Genomic DNA, 18,753 nt, shown 5'->3' with positions numbered 1-18,753 from the left:
GTGTTCCACATCAAGTTCGCATTGTCATCTCCTGTGGGAAGCTTTTGCATTATTGTTTATTTTGTCCTCATTGTTTAAAGTTCTTTCATATAAATTCCACATTCCAACTGGAAAAAGCGGTGGACACAGACCATTTCCTCTGCGTAATCTTCTACCTCCATAGTTATCCTTGAACTAGTCCAGCAGCGGTTGCAGTTCATCTGGAAGCGCATCAGCCAAACGTTCAATAGCTTCATGAATGTTTTCAATGTGAATAAATGCAAGACCAATGATCATTTTAGCCCTGAAAGAAAACTCTGAGTCAGTGTTATACTTACTCAAGTGTCTTTTTAACATTTTTACTGAAGGGAATAAACATTATTTTTAGTTTGATTGCTTTGATTAATGCTTTTATCTAAGCCTGAAAAGGAATAAATATGAGCTGCGCTGAAATAGTTCTGCGCCAAAATGGGTCTGCGGCAAAATGGGCTGCACCAAACAGACCCCACCAAACAGAATGAAGTATTCAGTAAATTACACAGCACAGGGGGACGCCATATAACCATCCCAGGCTGTTATGCAGAAGCAGGGACATCCTGGGTAGCTGTCAGGAAATGCAGAGTAGAGATCATTACTCATTTTGTGTTTGGAAAGCTGTAACGAGTGGAGTTCTTCAGGGACCTGTGTGAGGTCATCAACAAATTACAATCTATTCTAATGAACCGGATGAAGGAGATGGAGCTCAGTTTGATCATGCACTAGGATAGTCATTCAATAAGATGTCAACTGGAGACAGAGCGTCTGCAATGGGATACAGACAGGGGGAGGGCAGAGCGTCTGCAATGGGATGCAGACAGGGGGAGGGCAGAGGGTCTGCAATGGGATACAGACAGGGGGAGGGCAGATCATCTGAAATGGGATACAGAAGATGGAGGGCAGAGAGTCTGCAGTGGGACACAGACGAGGAAGGGCAGAGCGTCTGCAGTGGGATGCAGACAGGGGGAGGGCAAAGTATGAGCAATGGGATGCAGACAGGGGGAGGGAAGACTGTCTGCAATGGGATACAGATGGAGGATGGCAGACCGAGGGCAGTACATCTATAGTGGGACACAGACAGGGAAGGGCAGAGCCTCTGCAATGCGATACAGACGGCTGAAGGCAGTACGTCTGTAATGGGAGACAGACAGGGAAGGGCAGATCGTCTGTTATGGGACACAGACTGGGGAGGGCACAGCAACAAGCAATGGCATACAGACAGAGGATGGCTGTGAGCAAAGCTTCAGCAGAAAAAAAACAGTGCAATATATATGTGATGGAAATTTTCTGTTTTGGGGAAGATGAAACAGCAGAAATTTATTTAAATGCAAGGAGAATGCAGAACTCAGTGGTATAGAGAGATTTGTGTGTGTTTTAGTACATGAATCACATCAAATTAACCTGAAGATGTAGCAAATGATTTGGAAGGTAAATGTCATGATCCTGTTTCGTGCAAGGGGTGTTGGGTATGATCTTAGCGATGTTTTCTGCATCAGCACAGGGCATTGCTGAGGTTACATCTGTTGTATTATGTGTAGTTATAACTGTCTAAACTGAAAAAAAAAACAAAATTGCTTTCGAAATGTCTCAAAGATGTTTCTCTTTACGAATTCTTGGGCTGAAGGCATTACGTTGTGAAGAATTAACAGTTCGGCCTGAGAATGAGGGATGTTTTGTTGACCATATAAGATCTTGAGAAGAGTGTATTTGGTGAATACCGGATGGATATTTCTTCTTGTGTGGAAGAATAAAACTGGGGAAATACTTTAAGAATAAGTCAGTTCCAAAGGAAATGTCATTGGACAGAAACATTGAATTCTGAATTCTCTTCCTACATGCTGACAGACAGGTTGAACTTTTCCAGCAATTACTGTATATGTTTTAGAATATTCATTTTAAAACAAATATTGTGAAGACATGAAACGTTTATTTTTACATTATGCAAGCACATATTAACACATCTTCAAAACAAGTATGACCATTTATTGTGAATGAATTGATTCTGCAATAACGCACTGACCTGGAGTCGAGAATGTGATGGAGTCATATAGTTTGGACAATGTTCAAGAAGAGTTCATGGAGTTCAGTGTGGGACTGATAACGTTATTGATTTAACTTACAGATGGAAAATGTAGCCTATCTGTGGAGAAACATTCTATTGCTCCCTTTCTGTTTCTCTATCGCTCATCACAGCAATGTTTGGGAGTGAAAAAAAGCCCAATCGTCTTTCCCACTAATGGAGGATTCCTGTTGAGGATTCATTGGAATCTACCCATTGCCTGAAGCAAAACAATTCAGCCAAATTCAACTGTTTCATGAAGATTTCCCATTCTCAGAAGGCTGTGCAAGTAGAATAACTACAGAAGTAATTATCTGACGTGATAGAGAGGGAAACAGACAGGAGATTCTGTGGCAGCAAATGGGAATCCGGAATGGTGTGTCGCGTCCCACATGCCAGGGTCCAGGACGTCTCAGAGCTGCTGCAGAATGTTCTCACCGGGGGTGGGGGTGGGGGGAAGCAGCCAGAGGTCATTGTGCACATTGGTACAAAGGAAAGAGTGACACAGGTAGAAATCGTGATGACATCCTGCAGAGTAATTATAGAGAGCTAGGGAAAAGGAGAAAAGACAGTGGTAATATCCACTTTACTTCCAGTCCTCCATGCTAGTGAGGGTAAGAACAGGAGGATATGGCAGATAAAGGAGTGGCTAAAGAATTGGTGCAGGGGGCAGAGATGTTTGGATCACTGGGATCTTTTGTGGGGCAAGGTGACGTGTTCAGGAAGGACGGGTTGTACCTGAACTGGAAGGGGACCAGTATCCAAGCAGTCAGGTTTGCAACTGCTGCAAGGGAGGGTTTCAACTAGCTTGGCTGGGGTTGGGGAGGGGTGGGATCCTCAACAGCAGGGAGACAAGTGCGAGGCTAGAAGTAATCAGAAACAGTAAAATGAAGAGACAGGTCAGGCTAGACAATGACAGGGAGCAAGGAATGTCTGTTGGATTAAATTGCAACTGTTTCAATGCAAGATGGCTGACAAGTGAGGCCGATGAACTCAGGGCATGGATCGGTGCGTGGGACTGGGATAATATAGCCATTACTGAAACACGGCTTCGGGAGGGACAGAACCGGCAGCTTAAAGTATCAACGTACAGGTGTTTTATACGGGACAGAGATGGTGGAAGGAGGGGACGGGGAGTTTCATTTTTGATTAAGGCGAGTAACACAGCAGTAATCAGAGATAAAATAACTGATGGAACATCCTGTGAGGATTTGTCTGGGGACCTCATAAATAAGAAGGGAATGGTGATAGGATTTGGATTGTACTATAGGCCCCCAAATAATAAACAAGGAATTAGGGGAACAAAAATATGTAGACAGACTGGGGAGACTTGCAGGCCCAATAGGATTGCATTAGTAGGAGATTTTAATTTTCCTAACATAGACTGGGAATGACAGAGAATTAAGGATTGAGATGGGGTGTATTTATTAAGTGTGTTCAGAATAGTTTCCTCAAGCAGTAAGTAGAGGGTGCAACTCGGGAAGGGACGAAGCGTGACCTACTCTAAGATCTAGGGCAGGACAGGTGACTGAGGTGACAGTGGGGGAGCACTCCGGGACCTGTGACCATAGTTCTATTAATTTTTAAATAATTATGGAGAAGGACAAAACTGCTCCACATGTTCAAGTTCAAATTTGGGGCAAGGCGAATTTTGATGGAATTAGACAGGAGCTTGTACGGGTTGGCTGGAGGAGTTGGCCGGCGAAGGGACCTCCTGAAAGTGGGAGGCCTTTAAAAGTGAAATGTCTAGAGTTCTAGGTCTATATGGTCCTGTGAGGGAGAACGGCAAGGTTGGTAGGAAGAGGGAACCTCGGATGTCAGGAGATATTGAGGCTTTGACCAGCAAAAAGGAGGCGTGGCTCAGGTCCAGGCAGCTGGGGATCGAGGGAATACCTGGAGGTGTACAGGGGATACAGTAGTTTACTGAAGAAGGAAATCAGGAGAGCGAAAAGGGGGCACAAGATAGCATTAGCTGAGAAGATTAGGGTGAATCCAAAGAGGTTCTTTAAGTATATTAAAGTAAAAGGAATAACTAAAGGAGAATATGACCCCTTAAGATCCAAAGTGGACATGCATGTCTAGAACCGTAGGAGATTTGAGAGATTCTCAATGGATATTTCTCCTCTGCCTTTACCGTGGAGTAATACATGAAGACTTGGGAGCTTAAGAAAGGTCGTAGTGTTATCTTGGGGTGAGTCAATATCACAGGAGAAGACGTGTTGGATACATTAGAATGTATGAAGGTGGATAAATCTCCTAGTCCCAAACAGATGCATCCAAGAAGACTGCAAGAGGCTACAGAGGAAACTACGGGGACCCTGGTTGATATTTTTGCATCAGCGTTAGCTACAGTTTAGGTTCCAGAATATTGGAGAGTAGCAAATGTGGTGCCATTATTCAAGAAGGGAAGCAAAGATAAATCTGGGATCAATAGACCAGGAAGTATAAATCTGTGGTACGTAGGTTACTTGAGAAGACTCTGAGGGATGAGATATACATGCATTTGGAAAAATAAGGGTTGATTAGAAATAGTCTTTTTGACAGATTCCCTACAGTTTGGAAACAGGCCATTTGGCCCAACAAGACCATACCGATCCTCCAAACTAACCCACCCAGTCCCATTCTCCTACTCTATATTTACCCCTGACGAATGCTCATAACACTATGGGTAACTTAGCATGGCAAATTCACCTGACCTATATATCTTTGGATTGTAGAAGGAAAGTGGAGCACGTTGAGGAAACCGGCACAAACACAGTGAGAATGTGTAAACTCCACACAGATCGTCACCCGAAGCTGGAACCAAACCCGGATCCATGGCACTATGAGGCAGCAGTACTAGCCACTGAACCACCATGCCACCCTTGCTTTTTTTCAACACAGTTCAATGACACAGGTACAAAATTTATTCTGCCCTTCACCCATGATGCACGTTCCAGTATCACATACCATGGATAATTTATTTTCCACTGAAAATGTCATCTTATTATTATTTATTATTAAGTTTGTTATTATTAATAATTATTATTAATAGATATTTTTAGATTGGAAATATTGCATGGCTTTCTGAGTTGGAGATCATGCCGCTCAAATTTGTTTGAGTTCATTGATGAAGTGACCAGGAATGTTGATGAGGGCAGGGCGGTCGACATAGTCTGTATGGTTTTCATGGAGGTCTTTGACCATGTTACCATTGATAGGATGGTCTGGAAGGTTCGAATCGCATGGAATCCAGAGGGAGCTGGCAAATTGGACACACAATTGGCTTGATGGTAGTAAGCAGAGGGTAATAGGGGAACGATGCTCTTGGACTGGAGGCCTGTGACACATGAAGTGCCTCAGGGGTCGCTGCTGGGCCCATTGCAGTTTGTTATCTGTATCAATGATATTCTTGCGAATGTACAAGGCATGATTAGGAAACTTGAAGATGACACTAAAACAGGTAGTATCGTGGACAGTGAGGACGTATATCAGAAATTGCACCAGGACCTTGTTCAAACTGGAGAAGTGGGCCGAGGAATATTTTGGCAACGCTAGATCAAGGTAGGAGTTTCATGGTGATTGGTAGGACCTTAAGGAGCGTAGTTGAGCAGAGGGACCATGGAGTTTAGGTGCACCATTCTCTGAAAGTGGGGTCATAGTTAGACATAGTAGTGAAGAAGGCTTTTGCCACACTAGCATGCATCGGTCAGGACATGGAGGAGAGCAGTTGGGAAGTTATGTTGCAGTTGTACAGGAAGTTGGTGAGGCTGCACTTGTAGTGCTGTGTTCAGTATTAGTCACATTGCGATCAGAAGGATGTTTTTAATTTGGAATGTGTGCAGATGGAATTTATAAAAATGTTGCCAGGACTCAACAGTATGAATTATAGGGAGAGGTTGGACAAGCGAGGACTTTTTTCTTTCGTGAATAGGAGACTGAGAGGGATCTTATAGAAGTTTACACGGTTAGGGTGAATGGATCCAGCCTTTTTTTCCTAGAGTTGGGGAATCGAGGAGGAAAGGGCATCAGTTTAAGGTGAGAGGGTAATGAATAAAAGGGAAACTGATGGAAACTGTTTTACACAGAGAGTGGTACACAAAGGGCATGAGCTGCCAACGGAAGTGGTTGAAGCATTTATATTAACGATATTTAAATGGCGTTTGGGCAAGTACATGGACAGGAAAGGACGAGAATGCTATGGGCCAAGTGCTGGGAAATGAGGTTAGTGTGGTTGGATATTTGGGTCAGCATGGACGAGTTTGTACCAAAGGGCCTCTCTGCCTCTCTCCATGCTGTAGGACTTGATGACTCTGCAAATAGAACAGCATTTGAGTCAAACTGTCATTTTTCCTTTGGTCATGAGTTTGAATCATATTTGGATAATATTCTTTCAAGTTAACTTTGCAGATATTTTGCTTTTCAGTTTGTTTCAACAATATGTGTGTGTGTCCGTGCGTGTGCATGTGTGTGTGTGTGTGTGTGTGTGTGTGTGTGTGTGTGTGTGTGCGCGCGCGTGTGTCTGCGTGTATTTCTCAGTATTTTTCAAAGAAAAATATCAATGTACATATTTGCAATATCCTCTCGTCATTCCTCTTTCCATCATAGTTTGAGCAACTTTGTTTTGGTCATAAACGTGTTGTTTTAGCAGATTAAAGAAATCTGCCTGATTTGTTCCTAGCACTGACCCTGACACACTCTGAGAACTATATCATTGGCCATATCACCAACATAGTAATAATTATTTTTGTGGTCAGTATCAGCCAACGTTAGTGTCGAGGAGTTCGTTGGAGGAGAGTCTGAGGGATAGGATTTACATCTATTTAGAAAGACAAGGACTGATTAGGGATAGTCAATATGGATTTGTGTGATGGAAATCATGTCTAATTAATGTGATTGAGTATTATGAAGAGGTGACAAAGAAGATTGAAGAAGACACTGTGGTATAAATTGTTTACACAGACTTCAGCAAGGCATTAAATAAGGTTCCCCATAGTAGACAGATTACTAAAATTAGGTTATATGTAATTGAGGAAAAACTAATCAATTGGATACAAAATTGGATTGAAGGTAATGGATTGTTTTCCAGACTGAAGACCTGTGGCCAGCGGCGTGCTGAAAGAATCAGTGCTGAGCTCACTGCTTTTCATCATGGATATAAACAACTTTGATGTGATTATCAGAGGCATGGTTAGTAAGTTTACAGATAACATCACCAATGTGGTGCAGTGGACAGTGAAGAAGATGATCTCAGAATATAACGGGATCCTTGACCAACAATGAGCCAAGAACTGGCAGATGGAGTTTAATTTAGATATTTGTGAGGTTTTGCATTTTGGTAAGTTAAAGCAGGGTAGTGCCCTGGGGAATGTTGCTGAACAAAGAGAACTCCGGGTGAAGATTCATAGTTCCTTGTAAGTGGAGTTTAGGTCGGTAGAGTGGTGAAGAACGTAGTTGGTGTGCTTGCCTTAATCGTCAGAGCATTGAGTATAGGAGTTGGGGAAGGGTGTTGCGCTTGTACAGGACGTAGGTGAGGCCACGTTAAGAATACTGCGTACATGTCAGTTGTGTCTGCTAAAGGATGGATGTTGTTAAGCTTGAAAGGGTGCAGAAAAGATTTACAAGGATTTTCTGGAACCTGAGGGTTTGAGCTACAGGGAGATGATGAACAGGTTGAGGCTTTTTCCCCTGGACTGTCAGAGGCTGAATGGTGACATGACAGAGGTTTAACAAGTCCTGAGGGGCATGGATAGTCTGAATGGGCAAGATCTTTTTCCCAGTGTCGGGGCATCCAGAACTAGACGGCATAGGGTGAAGGTGACAGGGAACAATCTTAGAAGGGACCTGAGGGGAAACCTTTTCATACAGAGGCTGGTGGGTGTACTGTCAGAGGAAGTGGTGAAAGTGGGTACAATTACACGTTTAAAATGTATCTGGATAGGTACATAAATAGGAATGGTTAAGAGGGATGTGGGTCAAATGCTGACAAGTGGGACGAGATCTGATTAAGATGCCTGATTGGCCTGGACAATTTGGACAAAAGGATCTGTTTCCACGCAGTATGACTCTCTTATTCTCACAACAGGTGCCTCTCTGATTACAAGTATTCACAGCTGAGTTAGCTAAAGTTTTGACAGAGAAGTGTTTCATGGATAATGGGACACAGGCAGGAAAATGAGGCTGAGACCACAATCTGATCAGCCACAATCTTAATGCATGGTGGAGAAGGCTCAAATTCTCTAATGACCCACTTCTGCTCCTCCGTCCCATGTTTCTGCATTCCATTCAACCCCTCAAACCTGCTAGCAATGGCTTCCCCTCTTTGTAACTTGTGCTTCATTTGTTGATCATGTTGTAGACCCAGATTCACTGTGAATACAGCCCCCAAATCTCACCCAGCGATGGCTCACAAAATCCGCTGGTCTCACTGATTGCAACATTCCATAAAAGACCTTCCAGGAAAATAACACCAACTAACTTTCCAATAACGGAATGGGAGAACATCAGAAACAGAGGTAGTTCATTCACATCCTAATCCTGTCTTGCCCTTCACTAAGATCAATCTGACCTGCTCCAAGTCTCAAATCTTCCTCAATGTCCAAGTTTTCTTGAGCACTTCCATAGAACACAGAACAAAGAACAGTACTGATTTGAACATGTCGGTGTTGGAATGGAGTGTACACAGTTAAAAATCACACAACACCAGGTAATAGTCCAACAGGTTTCTTTGGAAGCACACTAGCTTCCTCAGCGTCGCCCCTTCATCAGGTGATAGTGGAGGGCTCAATCCTAACACAGAATTTATAGCACAAATTTGCAGTGTGATAGAACTGAAATTGTACATTGAAAATTTGATTGTTAAGCCTTTCATCTGTTAGAATACCATGATAGTGTCTCTTCTTTCATATGTAAATCACAAAACCTTTTTTTTAAGTTGCATTTTCAGGTTAACTGTTAACAATGGTGATGCCAAGACAATATGGTGAAAGTGTTGCCTCCCTGTGTTCTCTCTCTATGCCATGATGTTTACATTGATTCTAATCTAAAAAGTGAGATAACGGTGTTTTACATGAATTCATGCAGTTTTTGAGCTCAGAGTTCCATATGAATGCATACAGTTCGGACTTTCATCACTCGACGTTGTGCCATTTATCCTACTCTAAGATCAGACTAATCTACATGCTTCCGTTCACTTTGTTCCATGTGCCTATCCAAGAGTTTCTTAAGTTTCCCTCACGTATTTGACTCTACTATCACTGCTGGCAGTGCATTCGACTCACCCACCACTCTCTGTGTAAAGAATCTACTGCTGATATCTCCACTAAACCTTCTTCCAATTGCCTTAAAATTATGCCACCTAGTCGTAGATATTTCTGCCCGGGGAAAATGCTTCTGGCTATTCACTCTCTCTGTGACTCTCATCATCTTGTACACCTCCAGTGAGAAAAGCCCTCGCTCCTCATGGTTTCCTCATAAGACCTGCCCTCCAGTTCAAGCAACATCCTGGTAAGTATCCTCCTGGTAGGTCGCACTTAATTAGAATTAATTATGACCTCTCCACTTTTTAGAGTCATTCATTGCACAAGGGAAGATGATTATCATTGGTGGGCATCAATCATCTCAGCCGTGGGACACATCTTCAGGAGATCCTCAGCGTGGCTTCCTCAGCTCAGGCATCTCCAGTTTGTCATCACATATTCCCTACAGTGTGGAGGAAGGCTATTCAACCCACTGAGTCCAAACTGAGCAGATTGGATTCCCGACAGTGTGGATACAGGCACTGCGGCCCAACCAGTTCACAACGACCCTCTGAAGAGTAACCCACCCAGACACATTTCCCTCTGACTAATGCACCTAACATAATGGACAATTTAGCATGGCCAATTCACCTGGCCTGAACATCTTCGGACTATGGGAGGAAACCGGAGCACCCGGAGGAGACTTATGCAGACAAGTGGGGAACGGGGAAACTCCACACAGACACTTGCCCACGGCCAGAATCGAACCTGGGACACTGGTGCTGTGAGGCAGCAGTGTTAGCTGCTTAGCCACCGTGCCAGCAGAAGAGGGGACATTCACTGAACTTTACAAAATTTCCAGGACAAGTTGTCCCTCTTCAACTCTTGAAACAGTCTGTGACCATGTACAGCAAGACGTGGACAACATTCAAGATCGTACTGTTAAAGTCTGGGTAACATTTATGTAACAGCACAGTACATTTCCACAGTAAAACGAGGATTTTATTCAGCAGCTCAATCTGGTTTCACAAGAATATGGGGAAGCCTTTCATCCCATCAAAACTACTGCGCAAGAAGAAGGATGGACCATTCAGTCCCTCCTGCCTGTTGCACAGGAAGACAGGGAGTCTGTTCTCTCCCACATGTGACGTACATGGGATCAGAAAGAGCCATTTCATACCCGGAGTCACTTACAAAGGAACAGGAAGAGGTTATTCAGCTTGTCAAACCACTAACACAGGAACAGGAAAGTGTTAGAGATGCTCCAACATCACAAACAAATGGAGCAGGGGCTGCACAGACAGATTGCTCCAAATTGACCCACATGGCTTAATTACTCATGGTACATATGTGTTACTTGAACATGGGTTTCTGGCAGTCGGAATGAAGCCAACATTTTTAGCCATTCTCCAAGTTATCTTCCATCTCCAAGAAGGCAGACCCATGGTCTCCGTGGAGGGGGGAAACCGGTGAGGAATAACAAACTGTTTCAGAATGAAGGTATTTTGGCTGCTGACAGGATTGTGTACAAAGTGACATTCAATGCAGTGTCACACAGTAACTGTGCATTAAAGTGTTCAGAGTTCATTCAGAGCCTGCACCTCTCTGTCAATCGACATGGGAGCTCTTCAGATGCACATAAACTGTCGTGAATCAAACATCCAATGAAAAGTATGACATTGTCACCCCATTCAGCTCTTTGGGACATATACCCATCAAGCTTTAACTTCTTATTCTCTCACAGCGCTAAAGATTAAACACATAGTTACTGCACTCTCTCCTCATGGTAACATCATGCCAGTGTTTAGTCTCGTCAAACTCCCGTACACTCTCTCAGTGACAAAGGGATCATTGTTTATAAAGCAGACCAAACCTTTACACAAAGCACCAAATACTTTGTCAACAAAACACGATCATTGGGAAAGATATTCTAACTTTGATACTTCAATCATTTTGCCTGAAGAGCCACATATCATTTACTTCCTGCACCGTATGAATTTTGTCAGTGACTTCTGACCAAGGACATCCAGGTCCTTTTCAACAAAAGCAGTCGCCAACCTCTCTACCATTTAATAAATATAAATGTACATGATGATATTTGTTGTTCACACCTGAATCATTTTTATACCTTGTGAACAGCTATTGCCCAAACACTGATCCTGCTACCACCCATCAAACCTTCAGTCCTGAGAAAAACACTATTCTTCTCGTATCTCCATTACCCAATTTTTAATCTATGTGGTATATATTCCACCCCTACCTACCCATGGACTCGAACATTCCCCACTCACCTGTATTCAAACATGTCAAACGTCTTCTAAAAATACAAATACTCTAATCCCATTGGTTCTCAACTGTCGATGTCACAATGGACAATCTCCATAAACAGGTTTATCAAAGATCATTTCCCTTTCCTGAATTTAGGCAGAATGTACCAAATTATATAATTATTCTCCAAGTTTCTAGTTGTCACATTCCTTATAAAAGGTTCCAATTTCTTTCCCTCAGCTGATATCAAGCTATTTAGTTTTCTGTTTTCCCTCTCCACCCTGTTTTAAACAATGAAGTTTACAACAGTTGTTTTCCAGTCTGCAGCATCCTTTCCAGAATCTCACTAGCTTTGAAGAATAATCAGTAATTCTTTCATTAGCTCTGATCTCATCTCAATCACTCTGGGATGGAGCTCATCAGATGCAGCAACTTATGAAACTTCAATTCAATTAGATTTTCAATAACATACTCTTCATTAATTCTGATTTCCTGCAGTTTCCCATTTTTACCAGTCACTCTTTTCCCCAATATTTCTGGAAATTAGTTTCTGTACCTTCCTCTGTGGAAATGGAACCAAAGCATTCCTCTCCGCAGGTAGATGGCTTCAGTCATCTCGTGAATATATTGGAGAACTGCACTTCAGAGATAGTGGATATATGACCCACTGCTGCCTGCAAAGTTCCAGTATCAATCCAGTTTAATTCATCGTGAGTGCCAGCACAGTCCTGTCCCTGGTATGATACTACAGGTTATAATGAAGGAGGGGATACAGCTCAGTGACAACCTCAATTTTGAGACAAGCTGGTATTACACTTTACATCTGAATAGGTGCAGCTTAGACAAATGTTCCTGGAAATCCCAGAGAGTATAGTACAATGCCCTGCTCCTCCTAGTTTACACAGCTTCGCTTCTTTGTAGTCTCAGCTCCATTTGTTTACCATGGACCCAGACACACTGTAAATGCAGTATCCAGAGTGGGGTCCCCAGACCCTCGGGGCTCCCTGAATGAACCCAGTAGCTGACATCACAATCCTGAGAACACCATCCACAGAACCTCCACTGACTTTCTAGATGACAGCAGCAAGTCAATTCCCCACACCCACAGTGCATCCATTCAGTGTTGAAAATGCCTCGGTCTCCTCAGTTTCTCTTCCTGGCTGAGAAAGCTGTTACATCTCCACACAGTCGCACAGTAACAATCCCTCTCTCCAGAGAAGCAGTTGACAATGGAACATTACGTTTCTCTCTATCTCAGCGACTATAAGTATTGCTGATGGAGTTGATCACCACACACAGAGACGAGTGATAGAGGAACATTACTCACTAACTGCCCTTGACCACGTGGCCATTTGTCAAGGCAATACATCAGCAACCATACTGTTGTGTAACTGAGGTAACACTTAGTTCAGACAGGGCAAACATGTTAGGTTTCTTTACCAAAGGTTATTAATAAACGAAGAAAAGTAATCCTAATGGTTAATCGTTGCCATGAGTGAAATTAGGTTTCATTCCAATTTTTGTCATTGGAATTTAAATTTAGTCGTCGACTGTGATAGGATTTCAGACAATGGTCTTAGAATCATAACCCGTGCCTCTGAATTACACAGTCAGTGACATTATTACTCTGTTTAAGATTCCCTGTTGTGAAGTAACTGTAGAGACAAGAACAAGTTTGTGGTCAAAATATTTGTAACTGGAAGAGAGGTCAGAAGAGAACTGGAGCCATAAAATCTGTCGTTAACGAAGGGGTAGGTGATGGCAAAGTCAGCAACAGAACTCAGGCAGAGCTGGAGATTGGGGATATTATGAAGGTGGTGTCAGCAGGTTTGAGCACAGAGAGAATATGGAGACAGAAAATAGTTCACGGGTAAAAAGGGACTCAAGTTTCCGAACAGTTTTGTTCCTTCTCAGATGTTTATGAGTAAGTAGTTTGGAAATGCATGAGAAGGAAGTGGCGTTTGTGACTGAAATTTTATGTATTTGTTAAATATAATCAACCAGAATAGCAATAACATTCAGAATCATTTATAGAATCGACAGAGATAGACTTACCAGGAACACCAATAATAGCGAGGATGGGATATTACCCTGCTTGAATAATCATTAGCACGGCTAGTATCATCAACTCTAACCATGGCCAATTCGGAGAAAGCCAACAAAGACCCCAGGATAAAATCCTGTCCACTGTTGTAACATTCCAGTCTAATATTCCCAGATTCTGATCCATTGTTAGAAAATTCCAGTCTAATGTTCTCAGATTCTGATCCATTGTTGGAACATTCCAGCCGAATATTCTCAAATTCAAATCCATTGTTGGAACATTCTAATGTTCTCAGATTCTGGTTTCTCTCGTTCTCTATAGCTGCTGATCCCAATCTTGTTGAGGTTGACTCTGCGCCGAATATTATGGCATTATAAGTTGAAAGAAGTCCCTAATTATGGAAGAGGGAAAGCCGCCAGTGACCCAGTTAGGTCCAGGAAGACTGATATTAATCACAGAGGATGTTGGATTCCTTGGATGCTGCCTGACCTGCTGCGCTTTTCCAACAACACGTTTTCAGCTGCTATTAATCACAGTCACAGAACAAACAGCTCCAGTTAACCCATGTCACGGCAACTCTGATATATCACAATAATTGGTGTGGGTGGGATTTTGATATCGATGATTATTGGTCTAATGGCATATCTCCAGTTGTAAACATAGAGGTGGGGGAGCGAGATAAATCTTTCTCTTCACAAGCTCAATGATTCTGCTGTGTTTTTGCAATATAGGAATTGCTGGGCTCCCGAGGCCGTTTGTGTCTGATCACCAGACCTGCTGCATCTTTTCATTTTTTTATTTATGTTTAACTTTGACTTTTGTCTGTCCAGCATTTAACGCTGAGGTGGGTTTAGGCATTTTTGAGAGACACCTACAGGGCCATAGACGATGTAGATACAGTCTATTCCTTGTGTTCTTGCACCCGCTGCCTGGTCCTGTGGAGTGATGGTCGAACCCTCACAGAACCAGGATTCTTAGTTTTACCTTTCAGTAGTTATTGCTGGGGTCTCAGCAGGGTTGGAAGGCAGTAAATCTCTCCCGGGTGCTACACACTCTCTCTGTGATTTCTCTCAGAACTGTCTATTGATGGTCTTTACTCCTAGATTGGAGAACTGCATGTGAGACAATCTGTTTCCTGCATTTGTTTTTTTTAAAAATGTGTGCTTATTGGACGATATCATATTGGAGCAGTAACTGTATAGCTATTAAGTAAACTATTATTCTGCTAAGTTTTCCAACAGAATTAAGTTATTGCAAGTTCCTCTTCCTTTTGTTGTCTTTTTTCGACAGTATTCAAATAAATAGTGTTTTGCTTAATGTCGAATATTTTTACCAAGTCAATTCTATCTGAAACACATCACCTCACATTTACCAGTGGAATGGGCCGAGCTGGAGGAGTGATAATCATGTAAGGAATTATATCGGATACTGAATCCACCTCTCAGATCCAGCCCGGATACGTATTAGCCCTGATGTGACCCACTCAGCATGAAGCACTGCGTAGACCCCGCTGGTCTACTGCTCAGCAATCCGTCCAGTATCTAACACTGTTTAGAACTCACCAGCTCACGACTTATCTGTCCAACAGGCACTGATCTATAAACTTGGGCTAGATAATCTTTTCAGCACAGGGCGCTGTGCAGAAAACACAAAGGCCTTGTTCTATACACACGGACTGGATATCTGTGCAGCATGGGGAGCTGTGCAGTGAATAGCAGTGAATTTATCTAATAATGTGGAGCAGTTATCTTCCAAGCATACACAGCTATGTACACCAATCACTGCATTGCTGCGTAACACTGTGTTAGATCACTGCCCAGCGCGGGGGAACTTGCAGCTCATGCTGCAAATGAGAGGATGTGCAGTTTCCTCCATTTACAGCTCCATATCTACATTGTGGCATGACACAGGCGTGCTGTGGATGTGAAACCCACTGCCAGAGAGAGATGGCAGGGGCATCAGTTTAAATACCAACAAATCGGAGGAGCTTGGTTAAAAGAGAGGGGGAGATTGAGAGAGAATTTCACAGAAGGATCTGATGGTAGGTTTAAAAATTGTGGAATGAGAACATTTCGATAGTATCTTGCAATATAGGTCACTGTTTCCAGGAATGATGGGTGAGCAGGATATTGGTGTAAGTTAAGATGATGGAGAGTTTTGGATAAACATTTGCCCTGCAGTGTTGTAACTGGGAGTGTGATCAGCAGAGTATTCGACTCATTGGGCTGAACCGAACAATAATTTGTCTCAGTGCCATTTTCCTTGAGTGTGAAGGAGGGATTGTCTGCACGAGGCAGAGCGAGTTTCCTGGTGTAATCTTATCGAACTCACATCATTCCCTACCCACCCCACCCCATGGTGTCCCTCTCATTCATATCCAGCCCGATTATCCCAGACATCATGGCTGGAGTTACACACCATCGCTGGAGTACCCCTGGATATTCAGTGATCCGTGCCACTGCTGCCATCGTTAAAAGGCCAATGGGCACACAGTTGAGCTTTCTCAGTTTGGAGCTGCCCTGCACAGTTTACACCGAGCATGGCAGATTGGGAAATTACACCACAGCTTGTCAACAGGGGCACGGAATTCCTGGTGAATTGTCTAGTATAGAGCGGGACCATTCTCTTCCCAGAGGGAGCCGCACCACCAGACTCATCAAACATGATCTGAGCACACCACTCAGCTGAGTGCAGTATCTGCGGTCCAAAGAAAAGTCCAGCAATACAGTAAAAGCATCAATAACCTTCCCCGCTCTGTCAGGATAAGGGTCACCATATTCTCTCTACTCTTTCACACACACTGTATATCTGTTAGCGCCTTACCCTTGGGGGGGGGGGGGGGTGTTTAAACTAACTCTGCAGGGGCATGGGAACCCAGACTGTAGCTTTAGGGTGCAGGACCTGGAGTGTAGGGAGGTTAGGAATATGGCATCAATCTTAAAGGAGGGTGCCTGTAAACAGAAGAGTGGCTTGAAGTGTGTATAATTTAATGCAAGAAGTATACGAAATAAGGTCGGTGAACTTGCAGCGTGGGTTGGTACCTGGGACTTCGATGTTGTGGCTATTACGGAGACATGACTAGATCAGGGACAGGATTGGCTGTTGCAGGTTCCAGGGTTTAAATGTTTTAGTAGGGTCAGAGGTGGGGGTAAAAGAGGGGGTTGTGTGGCTTTGCTTGTCAAAGATAGTATTACAGCGGTGGAAAGGAAGATGGACGAAGATTTGCCATCTGAGGTAGTTTGGTTTGAGGTTAGGAATAGGAGAGGTGAAGTCACCCTGTTAGGAGTCTTTTACAGGCCTCCTAATAGTCCTAGAATCGTTGAAGAAAGGATTGCGAAGATGATTCAGGAGAAGATTGACATTAATAGGGTGGTTGTTATGGGGGACTTTAACTTTCCTGATATTGATTGGGAAAGCTATAGCTCAAGTTCGTTAGATGGGTCAGTGTTTGTCCAATGTGTGCAGGAGAGTTTCCTGACACAATATGTAGATAAGCCAACAAGAGGTGAGGCCATACTGGATTTGGTTCTGGGTAACGAACCAGGCCAGTTATTAGAACTAGAGGTAGGTGAGCACTTTGGGGACAGTGACCACAATTCGGTGATTTTTACTCTAGTGATGGAGAGGGATAAGTGTGTACTACAGGGCAAGAGTTATAGCTGGGGGCAGGGAAATTATGATGCGGTGAGGCATGACTTAGGATGTGTGGATTGGAAAAGTAGATTCCAAGGCAAGAGCGTAATTGATATGTGGAACTTGTTCAAGGAGCAACTATTGAGTCTCCTTGATAAGTACGTACCTATCAGGCAGGGAGGAAAGGGTCGTGTGAGGGAGCCGTGGGTTAATAAGGAATTGGAATCCCTTGTTAAATGGAAGAGGGCGGCCTTTGTAAAGATGAGGCGTGAAGGTTCAATAGGGGCGATTGAGAGTTATAATGTAGCCCGGAAGGACCTGAAGAGAGAGCTAAGAGCAGCAAGGAGGGGACATGAAAGGTCCTTAGTTGGTAGGATTAGGGAAAACCCTAAGGCTTTCTATAGGTATGTTAGGAATAAAAGAATGACTAGGGTAGGAATAGGTCCAATCAAGGATAGTAATGGGAAGTTGCGTGTGGAGGCTGAAGAGATTGGGGAGGCACTGAATGAATACTTTTCGTCAGTATTCACTCAGGAACAGGACATTGTTGTCGATATGAATACTGAGGCACGAATAAGTAGAATGGATGGCTTTGAGATATGTAGAGAAGAGGTGTTGGAAATTCTGGCAAGGGTGAAAATAGATAAGTCCCCTGGGCCTGATGGCATTTATCCTAGCATTCTCTGGGAAGCAAGGGAGGAGATTGCAGAGCCATTGGCCTTGATTTTTGTGTCCTCTTTGTCTACAGGAGTAGTGCCAGAGGACTGGAGGCTAGCAAACGTGGTTCCCATGTTCAAGAAGGGGAGTAGGGATGATCCTAGTAACTATAGGCCAGTGAGTCTCACTTCTGTTGTGGGCAAAGTCTTAGAAAGAATTGTAAGGGATAGGATTTATGCACATCTGGATAAGAATGATGTGATCAAGGATAGTCAGCATGGTTTTGTGAAGGGCAGGTCGTGCCTCACAAACCTTATTGAATTCTTTGAGAAGGTGACTAAGGAGGTAGATGAGGGGAAAGCGGTAGATGTGGTATATATGGATTTTAGTAAGGCGTTTGGTAAGGTCCCCCATGGTAGGCTACTGCAGAAAATACAGAGATATGGCATTGAGGGTGAGTTGGAGGTTTGGATTAGGAATTGGCTGGCTGGAAGAATACAGAGGGTAGTAGTTGATGGCAAAGGTTCATCTTGGAGTGCCGTCACTAGCGGTGTTCCGCAAGGATCTGTTTTGGGACCATTGCTATTTGTCATTTTTATAAATGACCTGGAGGAAGGGTTAGAAGGTTGGGTGAGCAAGTTTGCGGATGATACGAAAGTCGGAGGAGTTGGAGACAGTGAGGAAGGATATGGCAGGTTACAGCGGGATATAGAGAAGCTGCAGAGCTGGGCAGAAAGGTGGCAAATGGAGTTCAATGTAGCTAAGTGTGAGGTGATTCACTTTGGTAAGAGTAATAAAAAGATGGATTACTGGGCTAATGGTAGACTACTTGGTAGTGTGGAAGAGCAGAGGGATCTTGG

This window comes from Chiloscyllium punctatum, chromosome 6 (genome assembly GCF_047496795.1).
Source record: "Chiloscyllium punctatum isolate Juve2018m chromosome 6, sChiPun1.3, whole genome shotgun sequence".
Classification (NCBI taxonomy): Eukaryota; Metazoa; Chordata; class Chondrichthyes; order Orectolobiformes; family Hemiscylliidae; genus Chiloscyllium; species Chiloscyllium punctatum.
This window is presented reverse-complemented; position numbering follows the sequence as displayed.